Below are 16860 nucleotides of genomic sequence, written 5' to 3' on the forward strand. Positions count from 1 at the left end.
CAACTAAAATACACAAATTTTGAATGACAACATATTCACTAGCGTATCAACATTGCTGCACGTGTCATGACCCCTTGAAAACTGATCTCTGCTGAAGACATTCCAGACTAATTCAGTGACATGGAGATGTTTGATCCAGGGAGGACAATTCTCTATCAAATGTAGAAGACCAGGTGTCAAGCTGCGGAGACATCAGTTTCTAGGCGAGCCAGATGCATTGGTGGTTCAATGGAAGAATTTTTGTCTGCCACGTGGGAGGTCTGGGTTGGATTCCCAGCCAATGGATAAACATCTGTAAATTACCATGTTGTAGTACTTTTCCAACTTTCGAGGCTGGTGCAGGGGCCTTCTGTGTGTAAGGCAAACATGTTAACATCTACACTACAGGAATACAACTGTATGTTTTCAAGAAATCTCTCAGGGCTCCTTTATGATTTCCTAAAGATGACACACAGTTGGATCATTTGAGTTTAGATTCTCCAAATACAGTGTCTTATGGGCTTAGTGTATAATGTTGCATTTCCCAGTGCCATGTTCTAAGTCTGAAGGTTGTGTCAGTTTCTGTAGTGTAGTGATCATCACGTTCACCTCACATGAAATGTACCTGGTTGGAAACCAGGCAAAAACAGAGCTCTTGCCTTGACTGTTGAATATCACTTATGGAAAACTCAGCCTGAGCTTATGAAATGTAGCTATGATGCAATCTCTGTGTAGCTGCATCTGATAGCGTACACGTCATATCGTTCATTTCTCTCATTCGTTTATTCCGTGTCCATTGCCACCCCCCTGTAAATTGATCTCAACCAAAGACATTCCAGACTAATTCTTTGTATAGAATAGAAGAAGAGTTAGTTTGTCTGGGGCCAGTCATGTATAGTTGAAATTCAGTGACAGCCAATGAAATTTTACACTGCTCTTGAAGCACAGAAGAAAATACTTTATCCTGAAGGAGGTCGTCTTTTAAAAAAGAGAATTACTGTGTGTGGTTCAGGGTACTATTTTATTTGGACATTTTAACAAAGCCACTGAAGTAAACAATAGGTGCACCTCCACTGTATTTAATGCAGTTTGTATTTTTGTTGTCTATAAAAGTTTGTGTAGTCATTGTTGTAGCTAGTACAGCCATTATATCTGAATATATGTCCTTCTATTTAGTTCTTCTGCAATAATAAATGGACACATTACTTTTTATACCTCCCCAGTATTTCTGTACAGTTTCCACACCCATTTACACACTTTAACATCCACTTGTTAGAAAATAAAACAAATGTTTAAACATTTTTCTGTTTTTAAATATATCAATTTCAACTGGCCTGGAGTTGTATGAGCAAGTTGTTGAGGCCGAGTGGCTTACTTTTTAAAGGCTGTTTTCTTTCATTTCTATCAAACAAACAATCTTAAAAAAATATAAATAAACATTGAGCGGGGGCTCCCTTTAGGGGTTGCCACAGTGAATCATCTGCCTCCATTTAACCCTATCCTGTGTATCCTTCACATCCACACCAACTATCCTCATGTCCTCCTTCACTACATCCAAGAACCTCTTTTTTGGTCTTCCTCTAGGCCTCTTTCCTGGCAGCTCTAACCTCAGCATCCTTTTACCAATGTGTTCACTGTCCTTCCACTGAACATGTCCAAACCATCTCAATCTGGCTTCCCTCGCTTTTTCTCCAAACCATCTAACATGAGCTGTCCCTCTGATGTCCTCATTCCTGATCCTATCCATCCTCATCACTCCCAGAGAGAACCTCAACATCTTCAGCTCTGCTACCTCCAGCTCTGCCTCCTGTCTTTTTCTCAGTGCCACTGTCGCTAAACCAGACAACATTGCTGGTCTCACCACTGTCTTGTACATCTTTCCTTTCATTTTTGCTGACACTCTTTTGTCAGACATCACACCTGACACTTTCCTCCACCCGTTCCAACCTGCTTGCACACGTCTCTTCACTTCTTTTCCACACTCTCTGTTGCTCTGGACGGTTGACCCTAAATATTCAAAATCCTCCACCTTCTTCACCTCTATTCCCTGTAACCTCACCATGCTACTTGAGTCTCTCTCATTTACACACATGTACTCTGTTTTACTGCGACTAACCTTCGTTCCTCTCCTTTCCAGAGCAAACCTCCACCTCTCTAGATTTTCCTCCACCTGCTCTCTGCTCTCACTACAGATGACAAGGTCATCTGCAAACATCATGGTCCATGGAGACTCCTGTCTAACCTCATCCATCAGCCTGTCCATCACCACAGCAAACAAGAAGGGGCTCAAAGCCGATCCTTGGTGCAGTCCCACCTCCACCTTGAACTCCTCTGTGACCCCTACACCCTACACCTCACCACTGTCTTACAGCTCTCATACATGTCCTGCACCACTCGAACATACTTCTCTGCCACTCGACTTCTTCATACAAAACCACAGCTCCTCTCTCAGCACCGTCATATGCTTTTTCCAAATCTACAAAGACACAATGCAGCTCCTTCTGGCCTTCTCTGTACTTCTCCATCAGCATTCTCAAAGCAAATATTGAAACTGTGATACTCTTTCTTGGCATGAAAGTCATCTGGAAGAACCTCCTGACCTCCCAGAGCCTTTTTCAGCTCCTCCCTGAAAGCCACACAACACTCTTCCTTTTTCAACTTCCACCACTTGGTCCTCTGCTCTGCCCTTGTCCTCTTCATCTTCCTCACCACCAGAGTCATCCTACACACCACCATCCTATGCTGTCTGGCTACACTCTCCCCAGCCACTACTTTACAGTCACTGATCTCTTTCAGGCTGGAACGTCTGCACAAGATGTAATCAACTTGTGTGCTCCTGCCTCCACTCTTATATGTCACCCTATGCTCCTCCCTTTTCTGGAAAAATGTGTTCACTACAGCCATTTCCATCCTTTTTGCGGTCTACTACCATCTGTCCTTCTGCATTTCTGTCATGCATACGAAACTTACCCATCACTTCCTCGTCACCTCCGTTTCCCTCACCAACATGTGTTGAAATCTGCCCCAATCTCCAGTCTCTCACCACTAGGGATACCCTGAATCACCTCATCCATTTCCCTCCAGAATTTCTCCTTCTCTTCTAACTCACATCCTGCCTGTGGGGCATAACCACTGACAACATTCACCTTCCAGCTTCAGACTCATCACCCTATCTGACCCTATCTCTTCACCTCCAGAACATTCCTAGCAAAATCCTCCTTCAGGATAACTCCTACTCCATTCCTCTTTCCATCCACACCATGATAAAGCAGCTTGAACCCTCCTCCTAATCTATAGACCTTGCTACCTCTCCACCTGGTCTCCTGAACACACAAACTATCCACCTTTCTTCTCTCCATCATATCAGCCAACTCTCTAGTTTTCCCTGACAAAGTCCCTACATTCAAACTCCCTACACTAAGTCCTACACTCCTGCCCTTCCTCTTCTCTCTTTGCCTATGAACCCACCTTCCTCCTCTCCTTCTTTGACCAACAGTAGTGCAGTTTCCACTGGCACCCTGTGGGTCAACAGCACCAGTGGTGGTCATTGTTAACCCGGGCCAGGACCGATTTGGTATGGAAGTCGTATTTGTGATTCACATGTTTGATGTGGCTGAAATTTTATGTCGGAGGACCTTCCTGACACAACCCTCTGCATTTACCCGGACCTGGGACCGGCACGTGAAGACACTGGATTGTGCCCCCCTGTGGTTGCGTTTGGGAAATTATTTAGAAAATTCTTAAATACAATACTTAGATACTTAGGCAAGGCAAGTTTATTTATATAGCACAATTCATACACAGAGTAATTCAAAGTGCTTTACAGAAATAAAAGACACGTTAAATGTACATTGGCAAAAATCAAAATGAGAAACTAGAAATTAGAGGAAAATTAATGTAGATAAAACACTTTTAGTTGTCGTATGCAGAGCTAAAAAGAAAAGTTTTTAACCTTGACTCAAACATTGCCAGAGATGAGGTTTGTGTAACATCATCAGGAAGACTATTCCAGGTTTTAGCTGCATAAAACTGAAACACTCTTTCTCCAAGGTCGAGATGGTTCATACGGCATCAACATGTCAGAGATGTACAGGGGTGCAGAGACTTATACACAAGAAGTGCTGTTTTAAAGTCCATTCTCTGAGCGACAGCAAGCCAGTGCAGAGATCTGAGAACAGGAGTAACGTGGTTGTAGTTCCTGGTTCTAGTTTTGAGAGCCCTGTGAGCAGGCCGTTAGAGTAGTCTAAACTGCTGGAGATAAATGCATGGATGAGTCTCTCCAAGTCTGGTTTAGACATGGTCCCTTTGAACCTGACAACGTTTTTGAGATGGTAAAATGCTGATGATGTAATTAATTTAATATTGCTGTTAAAATTCAAACCATTGAATCAGTCCATGATTACCCCTAGACTTCGTGCTGGGAGGAAAAAGAAATTATGGTTCTCCTTTTTATAAAACATTTTTAAAACTTACTAACTTAAAGAAAAAAATTAGTCTTGCATCACTCAGACCAATGAGACTGCACTATCACAGTAAAGGGAATTGAACTGTCTGTCTCAGGATTTCATTATGTTGGTAGCTACATTGTAAGTCATGTTTTATAACAAGACCTTGCTGTTTTTTTAAGCTGGTCCCACTAAGATTTGAATTCAGATCACTGGATTCAAAGTCCAGAGTGCTAACCATTACACCATGGGACCCTGGTATGTGTTATCTCTGTTCTCAGAAACGTGAGACAGTGACCATGTGAAGAACCTTTGCTCTATTACTCGTTTTCTTCATTCCAAGTTTGATTCAAGTCAGGGGACTGTGAACCAGTCACCAGCGAGGATGGATCCCCTGGACCAAACCACATCATGTCAAGTACGATGATGGTCCAACCAGATGTATTCCCCAATCACTGCAGCAAGACACAAAAAGACAGTACACAGACAGACACGACCAGAGATTTCTCTGATTCGTTCTCAAGATTCTCTGGAGACTGAGAGACTCTCAAGAGGTGAAAGACCCTCAGAAAGAGAGGACCAGCAAAAGGACAATGGGGTAGAGACTGCTTTTATATTGATTATGCCGGTGAAACCAAGAAATGACTGAACTTTATCCCGAGCTTGATTTTATTTTGTTGGTAGTCACGTTGTAAGTCACGTTTTATAACATGAAGCAGCTTTTTTTTTAAGCTGGTCCCACTGAGATTTGAACTCAGATCACTGGATTCAAAGTTCAGAGTGCTAACCATTACACCACAGGACGCTACTGATGCAGGGCATCATCAAAATACTGCTGTCTATTGCAGCACACAGCTTACACATCAACTACATCTACTCATCTAAAGTCAGACAACTTCTTGTCTAATGTGGGGCTCAAAACACATGACCCTGAGAGTCTCATGGTCTACAAACTGAGCTAACCAAGCTTCACTTGGACTAGCCAGAGCATCCAATTGTGATACATGGCACAACCACTTTTTCGACACAGTTGACTAGTTCCATGTATGATAGAGTGGTGCACGTAGCACTACAATTAAAAAAAGTCAAGTATGCTTGAAAAGGTTATGCATACATGTATTAGACAGATTACAGAAAAGGTATCTCATGGTGCCATAATCTCTTTAAAGAAGAAGAAGGAGCAAAATTCTTGACTATTGATTAAACTATTCTCTGGCAAGAATGAGAACATGAAACAAAAGAAGTTATGTTATGCTAATTTAGAGATTTATGAGAAGAAAGCCAGAACTCCTAGCAAAAAAAAAGTCAGAATTTTGAGAAAATTCAAAATTAGACTATTAAAAAACAGATTGGTTTGAAAAACCCAGAGTGCCAGAAAAAGTCCAACCTTTCACTCCTGCTTTCCTGACTGACATGTTTTCCATAAGCAGAAGTACAGGAGCCAAGGAGCAGAACAGATGAGGTGGATGGAAAATACCTGAGAAGAGTAGTAAAAACTTTTGACACAGTGATGGTGGTGTAGTGGTGAGCATAGCTGCCTTCCACACAGGGGCCAGTTGTATATAGGAGTCATAGCCAATGAAACTGCAGCATTGTTGATGCTGTCCAAGGTGCTCAGTTGGTAGAGTGGAGGACTGCAGGTTAAAATGGCATTTATCCTTAGATCGCTGTATCAACTTTGACTTGAAGGAATGTTGTTTTGTTTTGGTATCTTGTGTATCTGTTCACATTGGATGGATGTAAAATCAAGTTCTGATAACACATCTGATTTGTGGTATGATGTCACTTTCTGGATCTGTGTAATAGTTGAACACCTGGCTGCTCGGTGATTCCTTTGATGATGATGATGATGATGATGATGATAAATATTTTATTCATACCCAAGAGGTGAAATTCGAGTGTCCAGTAGCACAGAGACCACACAATGCCACATTATACAAATAAAACAGTAAAAACAGACAGACAAATAAATAGTTAACAGGATACTTGCAATGCAAGTAATAAAGTGCACAGGTTCAACAGGAGCTGTTATACAGTCTTATAGCCCCAGGAATGAATGACCTCTTGAACCTTTCAGTTCTACAGAACATGGAGAGGAGCCTGTTACTACAGCTGCTATATTTTAAGGTTAGCTGCAAGTGGTGCTGTGGTTTAGTTGGTTAAAGCACCTGTCTAGTAAACAGGGGATCCTTGGTTCAAATCCCAGCAGTACCTCATTATTAACTCGCTATAAATAGAATGAGTCCTGGTTTTCTCTTCCCATATACTGAAATGACACTTAGTACAAGAAGGAAATACTGCAAAACACATGTACAGAAGCAGTTCTTGTTACTGCTTTGTGACATTGTAAAAAAAAAAAAAACGCAGCTTTTTCTAAATAGCTGAATTACTAATGTTCTACCCTGTACTTTGGTAACATTCAATGTCTCTCTCTTTGTAAAGCCATTTTCTACTTGAATATGTACATGTAACAGTAACAACACTGAATCAACTGCAAAGATATTCTGCATTAACCTGATAGTCAATTGGCAGAACATAGGTGGATCCAAGTATACCACATTTACAGTTAAATGTGTGTTATACACAGCCTGGCTAGCTCAGTCAGTAGAGCATGATATTCTTAATCTCAGGGTTAGGGTTAGGTTTGAGCCCAACTTTGGGTGGTGGTGATTCTACAGGAGAGCTCCATGTGTTGAGAAGAGGTGATGTGACTTCAGGGGGGTAAGACTGAGTGGTTAGTCAGTTCCACAGTTAAACACGAATTAATACATGTGTCTCATTTATAATTCTACATTTATTTATTCAGCTGTTTCTACATTTGAATTTTCATCTATTTCTGTGTTTGTCAGTGATGTAGATGGGTGTAGAACTAGACCAGTTAATGGTCCCCCCCCCCCCGAATCCATATCCTCTGCAGACTGATCATTGTTCATCCCAAATCTGGGGTTCCATGCTGACACGAGGACTTACTTTAGACCTTCCCCATGTTATGATGAAGGTCACGTGATGTCAGACGAGGTCCTTAAGGCAATTTATAGTCCTGTTATTACTGTTATTACAAGCTCAATCCATAGTGTTCTAATCTGTTTTCGCCTTGGAAATCCACTCACTGAAACCTGGAGTCTTTCAATGGTTGACCAAAGCACAATGTCTGACACAGGGTGTCAATGACTTACTTTAGACCTTCACCATGTTATGATGAAGGTCACGTGATGCCAGACGAGGTCCTTAAACCCCGCTCTGAGCTGTTAAATGTCACTTTCTGCTACACCTAGTCCTCGTGTTATTACAGAGTCAAAGGAGATCAAGGAGCTGAAGGTTTCAGAGGAAATAACTGCACTGTTGCAACAACTTACAGACTTTCCTTTAAGTCCAAATCTGTTAGTAGTTCATTTCGCTGTTCAGTTTGGTAGTTCATGCATGGCATAGTTTTCCAGGTAATGTGTTAATTTCACATGTTGATGAGTGTAAATGATTTGAAAAGAAGCCTCTTTGTATATACTATGTGGACATTCAGTGTGTAACAGTCAGTCTCTGTTGTTGCTGAAGGAGCTACCTGGCCTGGATGACTGTTGTGTTGCTGTTGTTGAGTTAGTCTGTTGCTGTTTCTGTCTACAAAGATGTAAAAAAAAAACTATATTATATAAATATTTTAGTATTAATACAAAATATTAAAGTGGTCACATCTGAGTCGGGCAGCCAAAAAAGAGCTCCAGCAGATCCTTGTGACCCTGGTTCAGGAATAAGTGGGTATAGAAGATGGATGGGTCACATCAATGTAACAGGAATATATTGCATTGTGAATATTGTATTTTATTAATACTGTATATTAATATTGTAATAATATTGCATATGATTCCACTTTAATTACTTTCATTTGGGTGTGTTTGGGCAGCCCCTCTCAGTAGCTGGTAGTGGTAAGTGCCCAGCGCACAGTGAGCATGTTGACATTTCATGGTCAGATCAGGTGTCATGATGTGAAGACATCAGCTTGTAGGAGGAGCAGAGGCATTGGTGATGAAATGGAAGCGTTCCTGCGTGCCATGTGTGAGATCTGGGTCCGATTCTCGGATGCCAGTTCCAGAACGGTGGGGGTCCTTACTACTGATTTTTTTTTTCACTTAGTTCTGTCTTAGGGTTTTTTTTTGGGGCTATGGTCTTTAAATGCAGTTTTCAATAAATTATCTACTCTCTGATTTTGTCTCTTGCGCCTGTTTGTTCTTTCAGCATTTTGAAGTTAGGTTATGGTTCAGTGCAGTACTGAGTGTCAACTGCTTGGCCATAGAACCTAATACTACAAATTTGGCCTTGTTATCCATTTGTGCAGTGGTAATGTACTTGCAATGCTTGGGACTCAAACCCAGTGCAACTGTGTGGAAGGCAGCTATGCTCACCACTACACCAGCATCACTGATGCACAAAGATGTTGTAATCAAGATTATGATTTATAAGGTGAAAGTGATGAAGTAAAATTCAGATTCCATCCATGAAGGCATTTGAGCAGACAGTTCAGATTTTAATCTACCTTTCTGTTTGTCCAGAACAGAAAGAACTGACCACGTGGCCTAATGGACAAGGCGTCTGACTTCGGATCAGAAAATTGAGGGTTTGAGTCCCTTCGTGGTTTGAGTTTGACTCCAGCTGGATGTGTTGGAGTTTGGTCTACAGTAAGCTGACCACTAAGGATGCTTTACCCATGTTCCTTGAGTTCCAGGGCTATTTTTCCACTTATGTTTATAACATCTGAAGTCATTTTTGATCCTCCACTGTGCCCTCAGTTGCTCCTGGAAATAGGGGTAGGGCACAGAGACGATTGCATTCTACAATTACATTTCACACTTTAGACTTTTGTCAGATGCATTTCAATTCTAAAGTTACAGACGTTTCAAAACAATGACCAGTATGGGGGCTGGAACCCATGACCTTGGTGTTGTCCAATCTATGTCAAGCAGTTAATATTAAGATTTCCGTCTTATGCAGGTGATTAAATTGATCATAGTTACAGGGCAGAGCTCAGTTTAACTTGAATTATTTTCATATAGTGGTTCCATGATGACAGATTATGAATCAGTGCAGTAACATTAGACTGTAATTAGACATTACAGTTACTGTGGCAGTAAACCTGGAAATTCTGCACAGATCAACTACTTTAAACATTCAGAACAATGTGATGAGGTGACTGAGCGGTTAAGGTGATAGACTGCTAATCCGTTGTGCTCTGCACACGGGTTTCAGTCCCATCCTCTTCGTGAATGCCCTTATTTGGTGTTCAAAGATTATTGATTATAAATGTGTTGTTATTAATCATTACAAATAAAAGAATATAATATACATGTTCTCCCCATGATTGTGTGGGTTTACTCCAGGTACTTCAGTCCAAAAACATGCATGTTAGGTTGACTGGTGACCCTGAATTCTCTATAGGAGTGAGTGTATTTATCTGGAGGTGTAACCGACATCAACAGCAGACAACATACTGACTTTATGTGGTCAGTCTACACCACTACCACTTTAATTTGAAAGTCAAACTCAAGTGGGAAAGTATACACATCACTAACACTAGATGATGATTCATAAGAGACACCTCATTGTTGAGAGGATTCAAATCTGCGCAGGGAGACCCCAATGCATTTCAAGTCCTTTGCTTTAACCACTCAGCCACAACAATTTATAGTGATGCTTAATTTGCTGTAGTTAAAACAGAAATATGTGTATTTATTTTATTTTCAAAATAAACATTTCTCTGCACATAAATGTAGGTTAAGGTGTGTTACTAGGTGTGGAAACAATGTTTTCAAATGTTTTTCTACATAGTTGCAGAGCTGCATGTATTTCTTTCTGTATTTGTGTGTATTAATGGAACAGGAAGTCCTAAGCTCAGTCTAAAGCTGGACTGGTAAAGTGTTAGAGCCACACAGAAGCAAATGATTCCCAGCAAAGACACATGCAGCTGCACTTAATTTGCAGTTTCTTCTTCTTTAAAGAGATCATGTTTGACCTTTTCCTGAAAACACATGTATGCATAACCTTTTCCAATATTAATGACCGTACACTGTCAAAAAAAAAAGTGTTTGTGGCATATGTCACAATTGGAAAAACAGTGCTTCCGGTTACCCAAGTGGATCCTGGTTACCTCAGTAGGTACAGCATGAGCCTTTTAATCTCAGGGTTGTGGGTTCAAGTCCCACATTGGGAAGTGTCATTATTTAAATATGCAGAGCTTTGCTTCAGTTACATCTTGCAATAAGCAGCATGATCCTGATGGTGCTGGTCAGCCAATGATAGAACAGTCAACAGCTCATGCTTTACTTAGAAAATCAAATGTCCCCATAAGCTTGCACTTCCATCCACCAGTTCATCCCAGTTTAATCCTCTTATTTTCTACCTTGCTGTAATTTGTCTCAGACTCATATGCATAACCTTTTCTAATAGCCTCTAGATCTATTCCAAGTGTGAAGAAATCTGCTGAAAGGATAGATTTTCCATTGGTGGAAAATGTCTATTCAATGCAGACAATACTGTTTCTTTACCTGTGGTGTTCAGTTGCAGTACAAATATTGATTTGCCTTCAATCACTCAATTCAGTTCAATTCAATTCAATTCAATTCAGTTTTATTTGTATAGCGCCATATCACATATACAATCATCTTAAGGCAGTTTACAAAAATCAAAACCCCAACAAATACCTTTTGAGCAAGCACCTGGTGACAGTGCAGAGGAAAAACTCCCTTTAACGGAAGAAAAAAACCTGCAGCAAAACCAGGCTCAGTTTGGGCGACCACTCTTATCATGGGCTAAAAAGAACACATGTTTCGAAAATGCTACCTCAGAAAACGAGGTCAGAGAAGAGGAGTAACACACTCACTGAAGGTGACTTTGGTTTCGTCCTCTACACATAGGTCTCATCAGCTGCTCTCTGTGCTCTTCAGAGAGTGTACCAGCTACTATGTGCGAGGATCCATGGGTTATCACTATCGATGGTTATTACCAGCCATTCCAGAAGCTGGGTACTCACTTCCCTGTCGTGCCTCACGGAAGGCTGACCAGTAGACTCTACTTGTAGTGGCCCACTACATCCCCCTCCTGGCCATTGATGGTGATGGGCTCCACTGCTGTCCTCCTCCTGAAGTCTATGATGAGCTCCTTCAACGTGTCCACGTTCAGGAACAGGTGGATAGGCTGAGACCACTCCACAAAGTCTCTGATCAGTGTCCTGCAAACCAACTCCTTCCAGGAGTAACTCAGCACATCAAATGGAGCTACAAAGAGGTCACAGCTATAGTTGGTAAGTTTGTCAGGCAGCGTGTTTTTTGAGACTGAGATGCATAAATTACATTTCTGCCCAGTTTTGAACAAGGGACATTTTGTGTGTTAAACAAGCATGATGACCACTACACTACAGAAACTTACACACTCTTAAAGCTGAGAACATGGCACTGGGAAATGCAACATTGTACAATAATCCCATAGGGCACGTCCTTTGGAGAAACTAAATTCAAATGATCCAACTGTGTGTCATCTTTAGGAAATCATAAAGCAGCCCTGAGAGATTTCTTCAAAACATACAGTTGTGTTCCTGTAGTGTAGATGTTAACATGTTTGCCTTACACACAGACGGCCCCTGCACCAGCCTTGAAAGTTGGAAAAGAAAAGTACTACAACATGTTCCCCCCTGGATCAAACATCTCCATGTCACTGCCAATAACATGTGCAGTCCATACTCTTCAGTCCTTATCCTTCAGCTGGTATTCCCAGGCAGTCTCCTATTAAAATACTGATCTGAGTTCAAATCTCAGTGGGACCTGTTGAAGAAAAACAACAATAATAAATAAATCATTACTTTTCTGAAACATGAGATATCAGTCAATAACCTATCAGCACAATGAGTAGTGAATAAAGGAAGTTCAGCTGCACATTCAACATATTTCAGCTACACTGAAATAAAATAAACAATTCCAGCTCCCAAAGAACCGAGTCTCTGAATATAGTCAGACTAATTCATAAAGATAAATCTGACCTTAATGTTCTGACAACATTAAGATCAGATTGTGATGCATTGGTCACCATGACTGAGTGATCTAAGTGTTGCTTTCAGTTTGTAGTTTTCTCTATATTGGTCTTCATTGATAATGTACTGTAAACAGTAACAAAGTTGTGAGGAGGTGACTGAGTGGTTAGGGTGATAGACTGCTAATTCACTGTACAGCGCACGCGTCAGTATGAATCCCATCCATGTCATAAATCTTGCTTTTAGAAGTGATGTTAAGACAACAAAACCTCAAGTATTATGTTTGCTTCAGGAAGGAGGATGGTTTTAGTCCATCGACCTTGGGATGGTGGGTCCAGCACGCTTCTGCTGCACTCTGTTCCCCTCCACTCTGCATTTTAGCTATATTTAGCTTCAATCACTATTCTGGAAGGTCAAAGAACTTACAAGAGTTTGTAAGGATTCTGGGAGACTATCCTAAATCCAGTGCACTTGCAAAAGGTGGAATACACTTTAAACTTTGTTTCAGCTGAGTTTTTATAGGTTGGTGTCACTACCTTAAAGTCCAGTCCCATATTAAAAAAATCTATATGGGACTTTGGAAGCAGTGGGAGTATCTGTTTGTTTTGCATGCCCTTTTTGTAATTTTTACCTTGCATTATTTAGTGTTTAGGTTTTATCTGTATGCATTGATACATTTATTCAATATATCATCTCAAAATTAATATTTTAGTATTGATAAAAAACATTAAAGTGGTCACATCTGAATGAGTGTAACAGGGTAAATAATGTATATGATTCCACTTGTCATTAATGTAATTTGGTTATATTCGGGCATGTCCTCTTGGTAGGTGGCATAGTCAACATGTTGCCACTTCATGAGACTGGCATGATGTGGGTCACCAATATCTGCAATAATGCACTCTGACACAAAGTTGTCTTTTAAGACACATTAAAGCATATCTGGCTTGTCAGGAGTGGGATTTGAACCCACGCCTCCAGAGGAGACTGCGACCTGAACGCAGCGCCTTAGACCGCTCGGCCACCCTGACGGTTACTATAACCAAAATACACAAATTTTGAATGACAATATATTCACTAGCGTATCAACACTGCTGCACGTGTCATGGCCCCTTGAAAACTGATCTCTGCTGAAGACATTCCAGACTAATTCAGTGACATGGAGATGTTTGATCCAGGGAGGACACTGGACAAACTGCTCTCTATCAAATGTAGAAGACCAGGTGTCAAGCTGCGGAGACATCAGTTTCTAGGCGAGCCAGATGCATTGGTGGTTCAATGGAAGAATTTTTGTCTGCCACGTGGGAGGTCTGGGTTGGATTCCCAGCCAATGGATAAACATCTGTAAATTACCATGTTGTAGTACTTTTCCAACTTTCAAGGCTGGTGCAGGGGCCTTCTGTGTGTAAGGCAAACATGTTAACATCTACACTACAGGAACACAACTGTATGTTTTCAAGAAATCTCTCAAGGCTCCTTTATGATTTCCTAAAGATGACACACAGTTGGATCATTTGAGTTTAGATTCTCCAAATAAAGTGTCTTATGGGCTTAGTGTATAATGTTGCATTTCCCAATGCCATGTTCTAAGTCTGAAGGTTGCGTGAGGTTCTGTAGTGTAGTGATCATCACGTTCACCTCACACGCAAATGTACCTGTTTTGAAACCAGGCAAAAACAGAGCTGCATCTGATATCGTACACGTCATATCGTTCATTTCTCTCATTCGTTTATTCTGTGTCCATTGCCACCCCCCTGTAAATTGATCTCAACCAAAGACATTCCAGACTAATTCTTTGTATAGAATAGAAGAAGAGTTAGTCTGTCTGGGGCCAGTCATATAATAATAATAATAATAATAATAATAAATTTTATTTCATGGCGCCTTTCAAACTCTCAAGGTCACCTTACAGAGAGAAAAAGGAAGCATACAGCATGAAATACATAGAGTGCATTAAAACAACAATAACAACAATGCATAAACAGAGGGCCAGAATGTAAAGGCAAAAGTGCAGAGCATCCAGGAAGTGGGCGATGTACAGCAAAAGCAAATTGAAACACAAAAACCCAGATGACAGAACAACAAATATGAAACAATATGAGACAATATGAAATAGGCAGAGGGTGGTAGAACATCACGGGCTGCTTTGGGAAGTTAAGAGAGTTAGGTGGAAAACGCTATACGGAACAGATACGTTTTGAGTGATGATTTAAAAGTTGATAAGTCCGGAGACGACCGGATGCGATGAGGGAGAATGTTCCAAAGGCGGGGCGCAGTGTGGCTGAAGGATCTAGCGCCCATGGTGGCCAGGCGCACTGTACGGGTGCAGAGGAGAGTGGAACTGGAGGAGCGGAGAGTGCGAGCCGGAGAATAGATATGAAGTAGATCAGTGATGTATGGTGGGGCAATAGAGTGGAGGGCTTTGTAGGTGAGAAGGAGGATTTTATACTTTATACGAAAGGACACAGGGAGCCAGTGAAGTTGTTTAAGGACAGGGGTAATGTGATGTGAGAATGGAGTTCTGGTGATGATTCGGGCAGCAGAGTTCTGGACAAGTTGTAGTTTATGAAGTGATTTGAGAGGTAGACCAGTGAGGAGTGAGTTACAGTAATCCAAACGAGAGGTGACAAAGGCATTAACGAGTATGGCCGTGCTATCGATGGTGAGTGAAGAACGGATGCGGTTTATGTTACGGAGATGGGAGTAGGCCGACCGGGTAGTGGTATTGATATGCTGAGTGAAGGAGAGAGTACTGTCTAGGATGACACCCAGGCTTTTAACTTGGGGGGAGGGGAGGACAGTATTGTTGTCAATTAGAATGGAGAAGGTGCTGGTTTTAGAAAGGGTGGATTTGGTGCCCACGAGGAGAATTTCAGTTTTGTCGGGGTTGAGTTTCAAAAAGTTATGGGTGAACCAGGATTTGATATTATGTAAGGAGGGAGGGAGGGGGGAGGGCAGAAGATGGAGCAGCAGAGAGGTAGAGCTGGGTGTCGTCTGCATAACAGTGGAAATTGATGTTATGTTGCCTAAAGATATGTCCAAGAGGAAGGAGATAAATCATGAAGAGGAGGGGCCCCAGGACAGAGCCCTGGGGCACGCCACAACTGACAGTAGAGGGCTGAGAGTGGAAGTTCTGGAGATGGACGGACTGGGTGCGGTCACAGAGGTAGGAGGTGAACCATGAGAGGACCGAGACGGCTATGCCGATGGAAGCAAGGCGATGGAGGAGAATATTGTGCGAGATGGTGTCAAAAGCTGCAGTTAGGTCAAGGAGGATGAGGATGGAGACAAGGCCAGAGTCTGCGGCTACTAGGAGGTCGTTGGTGATTTTGACCAGGGCAGTTTCAGTGCTGTGAAGTTGGCGGAAACCAGATTGAAAGTGTTCATATAGGCTATTGGCGGCAAGGTGGGTATGGACCTGGTGGTGGACAACTTTTTCAAGAATTTTAGAGAGGAACGGGAGATTGGAGATAGGGCGGAAGTTGTTAAGGTTCGCAGGATCGAGACCAGGTTTTTTTAGGATTGGTGTGATGATGGCTGTCTTGAGTGATGGGGGTACGATACCAGAACTGAGGGAAGTGTGAATAATGTGGGTAACATGAGGAAGGAGAGGGGGGAGACAGAGCTTGACGAGGTTGGTTTGTAGGGGGTCAAGTTTGCAGGTTGAGGGTTTGGATTTGAGGATCAGGGAAGAGATAACCGTGGTGGGTGGAATGATAAAACTCGAAAGCAGGGAGGTTACTGATAGACAGGGTAAGGTACAGTGGAGGCAGTTCGCAGTGTCACAGATGGGGGGAAATTGCTGGTGTATATTTTCGATTTTTGATGAGAAGAAATCCAGGAAGTTATTGCACAAGGTGGTGGAGAGTGAGGGGAAGAGAGGAGTATCGGGAGGGCCCAATAAATTTTTGACAGTGGAGAAGAGGGAACGCATGGAGCCAGAGGCGGATACAATAAGAGAGGCATAGAAGTCAGATTTTGTTTGAGTAACGGTTTGCTTGTACTTCAGTATGTGGTTTAGGTATAAGTCCTTGTGGGTGGATGAACCTGTTTTTTTGAAGAGACGTTCAAGGCGACGGGCTTGGGTTTTGAGGAGGCGGAGTTCGGGGGTGTACCATGGAGCAGAGTGCGTAAAGGATACAGATCTAGTTTTGAGTGGGGCGAAGGTGTCGAGTAGATTTCGTAGCTCACGGTTGAAATTGGATAACATGTTGGAAAGGGACGGCGTATAATTAGTACATGAAAGTTTGTTGAGAGCAGCAGTGAAAGAGGGGAGGTCGATGTTCTTTAAGTTGCGGAAGGTGATGGTGCGGGGTGAAGGAACAGTGCTAACCACTCAGCCACCGTGATGCCAGACCCAGATGTGACCACTTTAATATTTTGTATTAATACTAAAATATTTATATAATATAGTTTTTTTTTTTACAT

At 41.8% G+C, this 16860-nt stretch overlaps 4 non-coding genes across 4 annotated transcripts; 1 reads left to right on the forward strand and 3 right to left on the reverse strand.

Annotated features, from left to right (window-relative positions):
- Positions 1-4607: 4607 nt before the first annotated feature.
- Positions 4608-4679, reverse strand: trnaq-uug (transfer RNA glutamine (anticodon UUG)). Its single transcript has one exon. It is a non-coding gene; the product is annotated as a tRNA-Gln (tRNA).
- Positions 4680-5157: 478 nt separating this feature from the next.
- Positions 5158-5229, reverse strand: trnaq-uug (transfer RNA glutamine (anticodon UUG)). Its single transcript has one exon. It is a non-coding gene; the product is annotated as a tRNA-Gln (tRNA).
- A 1335-nt stretch (positions 5230-6564) lies between these two features.
- On the forward strand, positions 6565-6638 carry trnat-agu (transfer RNA threonine (anticodon AGU)). The gene has a single exon. It is a non-coding gene; the product is annotated as a tRNA-Thr (tRNA).
- Positions 6639-13380: 6742 nt separating this feature from the next.
- On the reverse strand, positions 13381-13463 carry trnal-cag (transfer RNA leucine (anticodon CAG)). Its single transcript has one exon. It is a non-coding gene; the product is annotated as a tRNA-Leu (tRNA).
- Positions 13464-16860: the final 3397 nt, after the last annotated feature.

The sequence above is a fragment of the Mastacembelus armatus genome, unplaced genomic scaffold, assembly GCF_900324485.2.
Source record: "Mastacembelus armatus unplaced genomic scaffold, fMasArm1.2, whole genome shotgun sequence".
Lineage (NCBI taxonomy): Eukaryota > Metazoa > Chordata > Actinopteri > Synbranchiformes > Mastacembelidae > Mastacembelus > Mastacembelus armatus.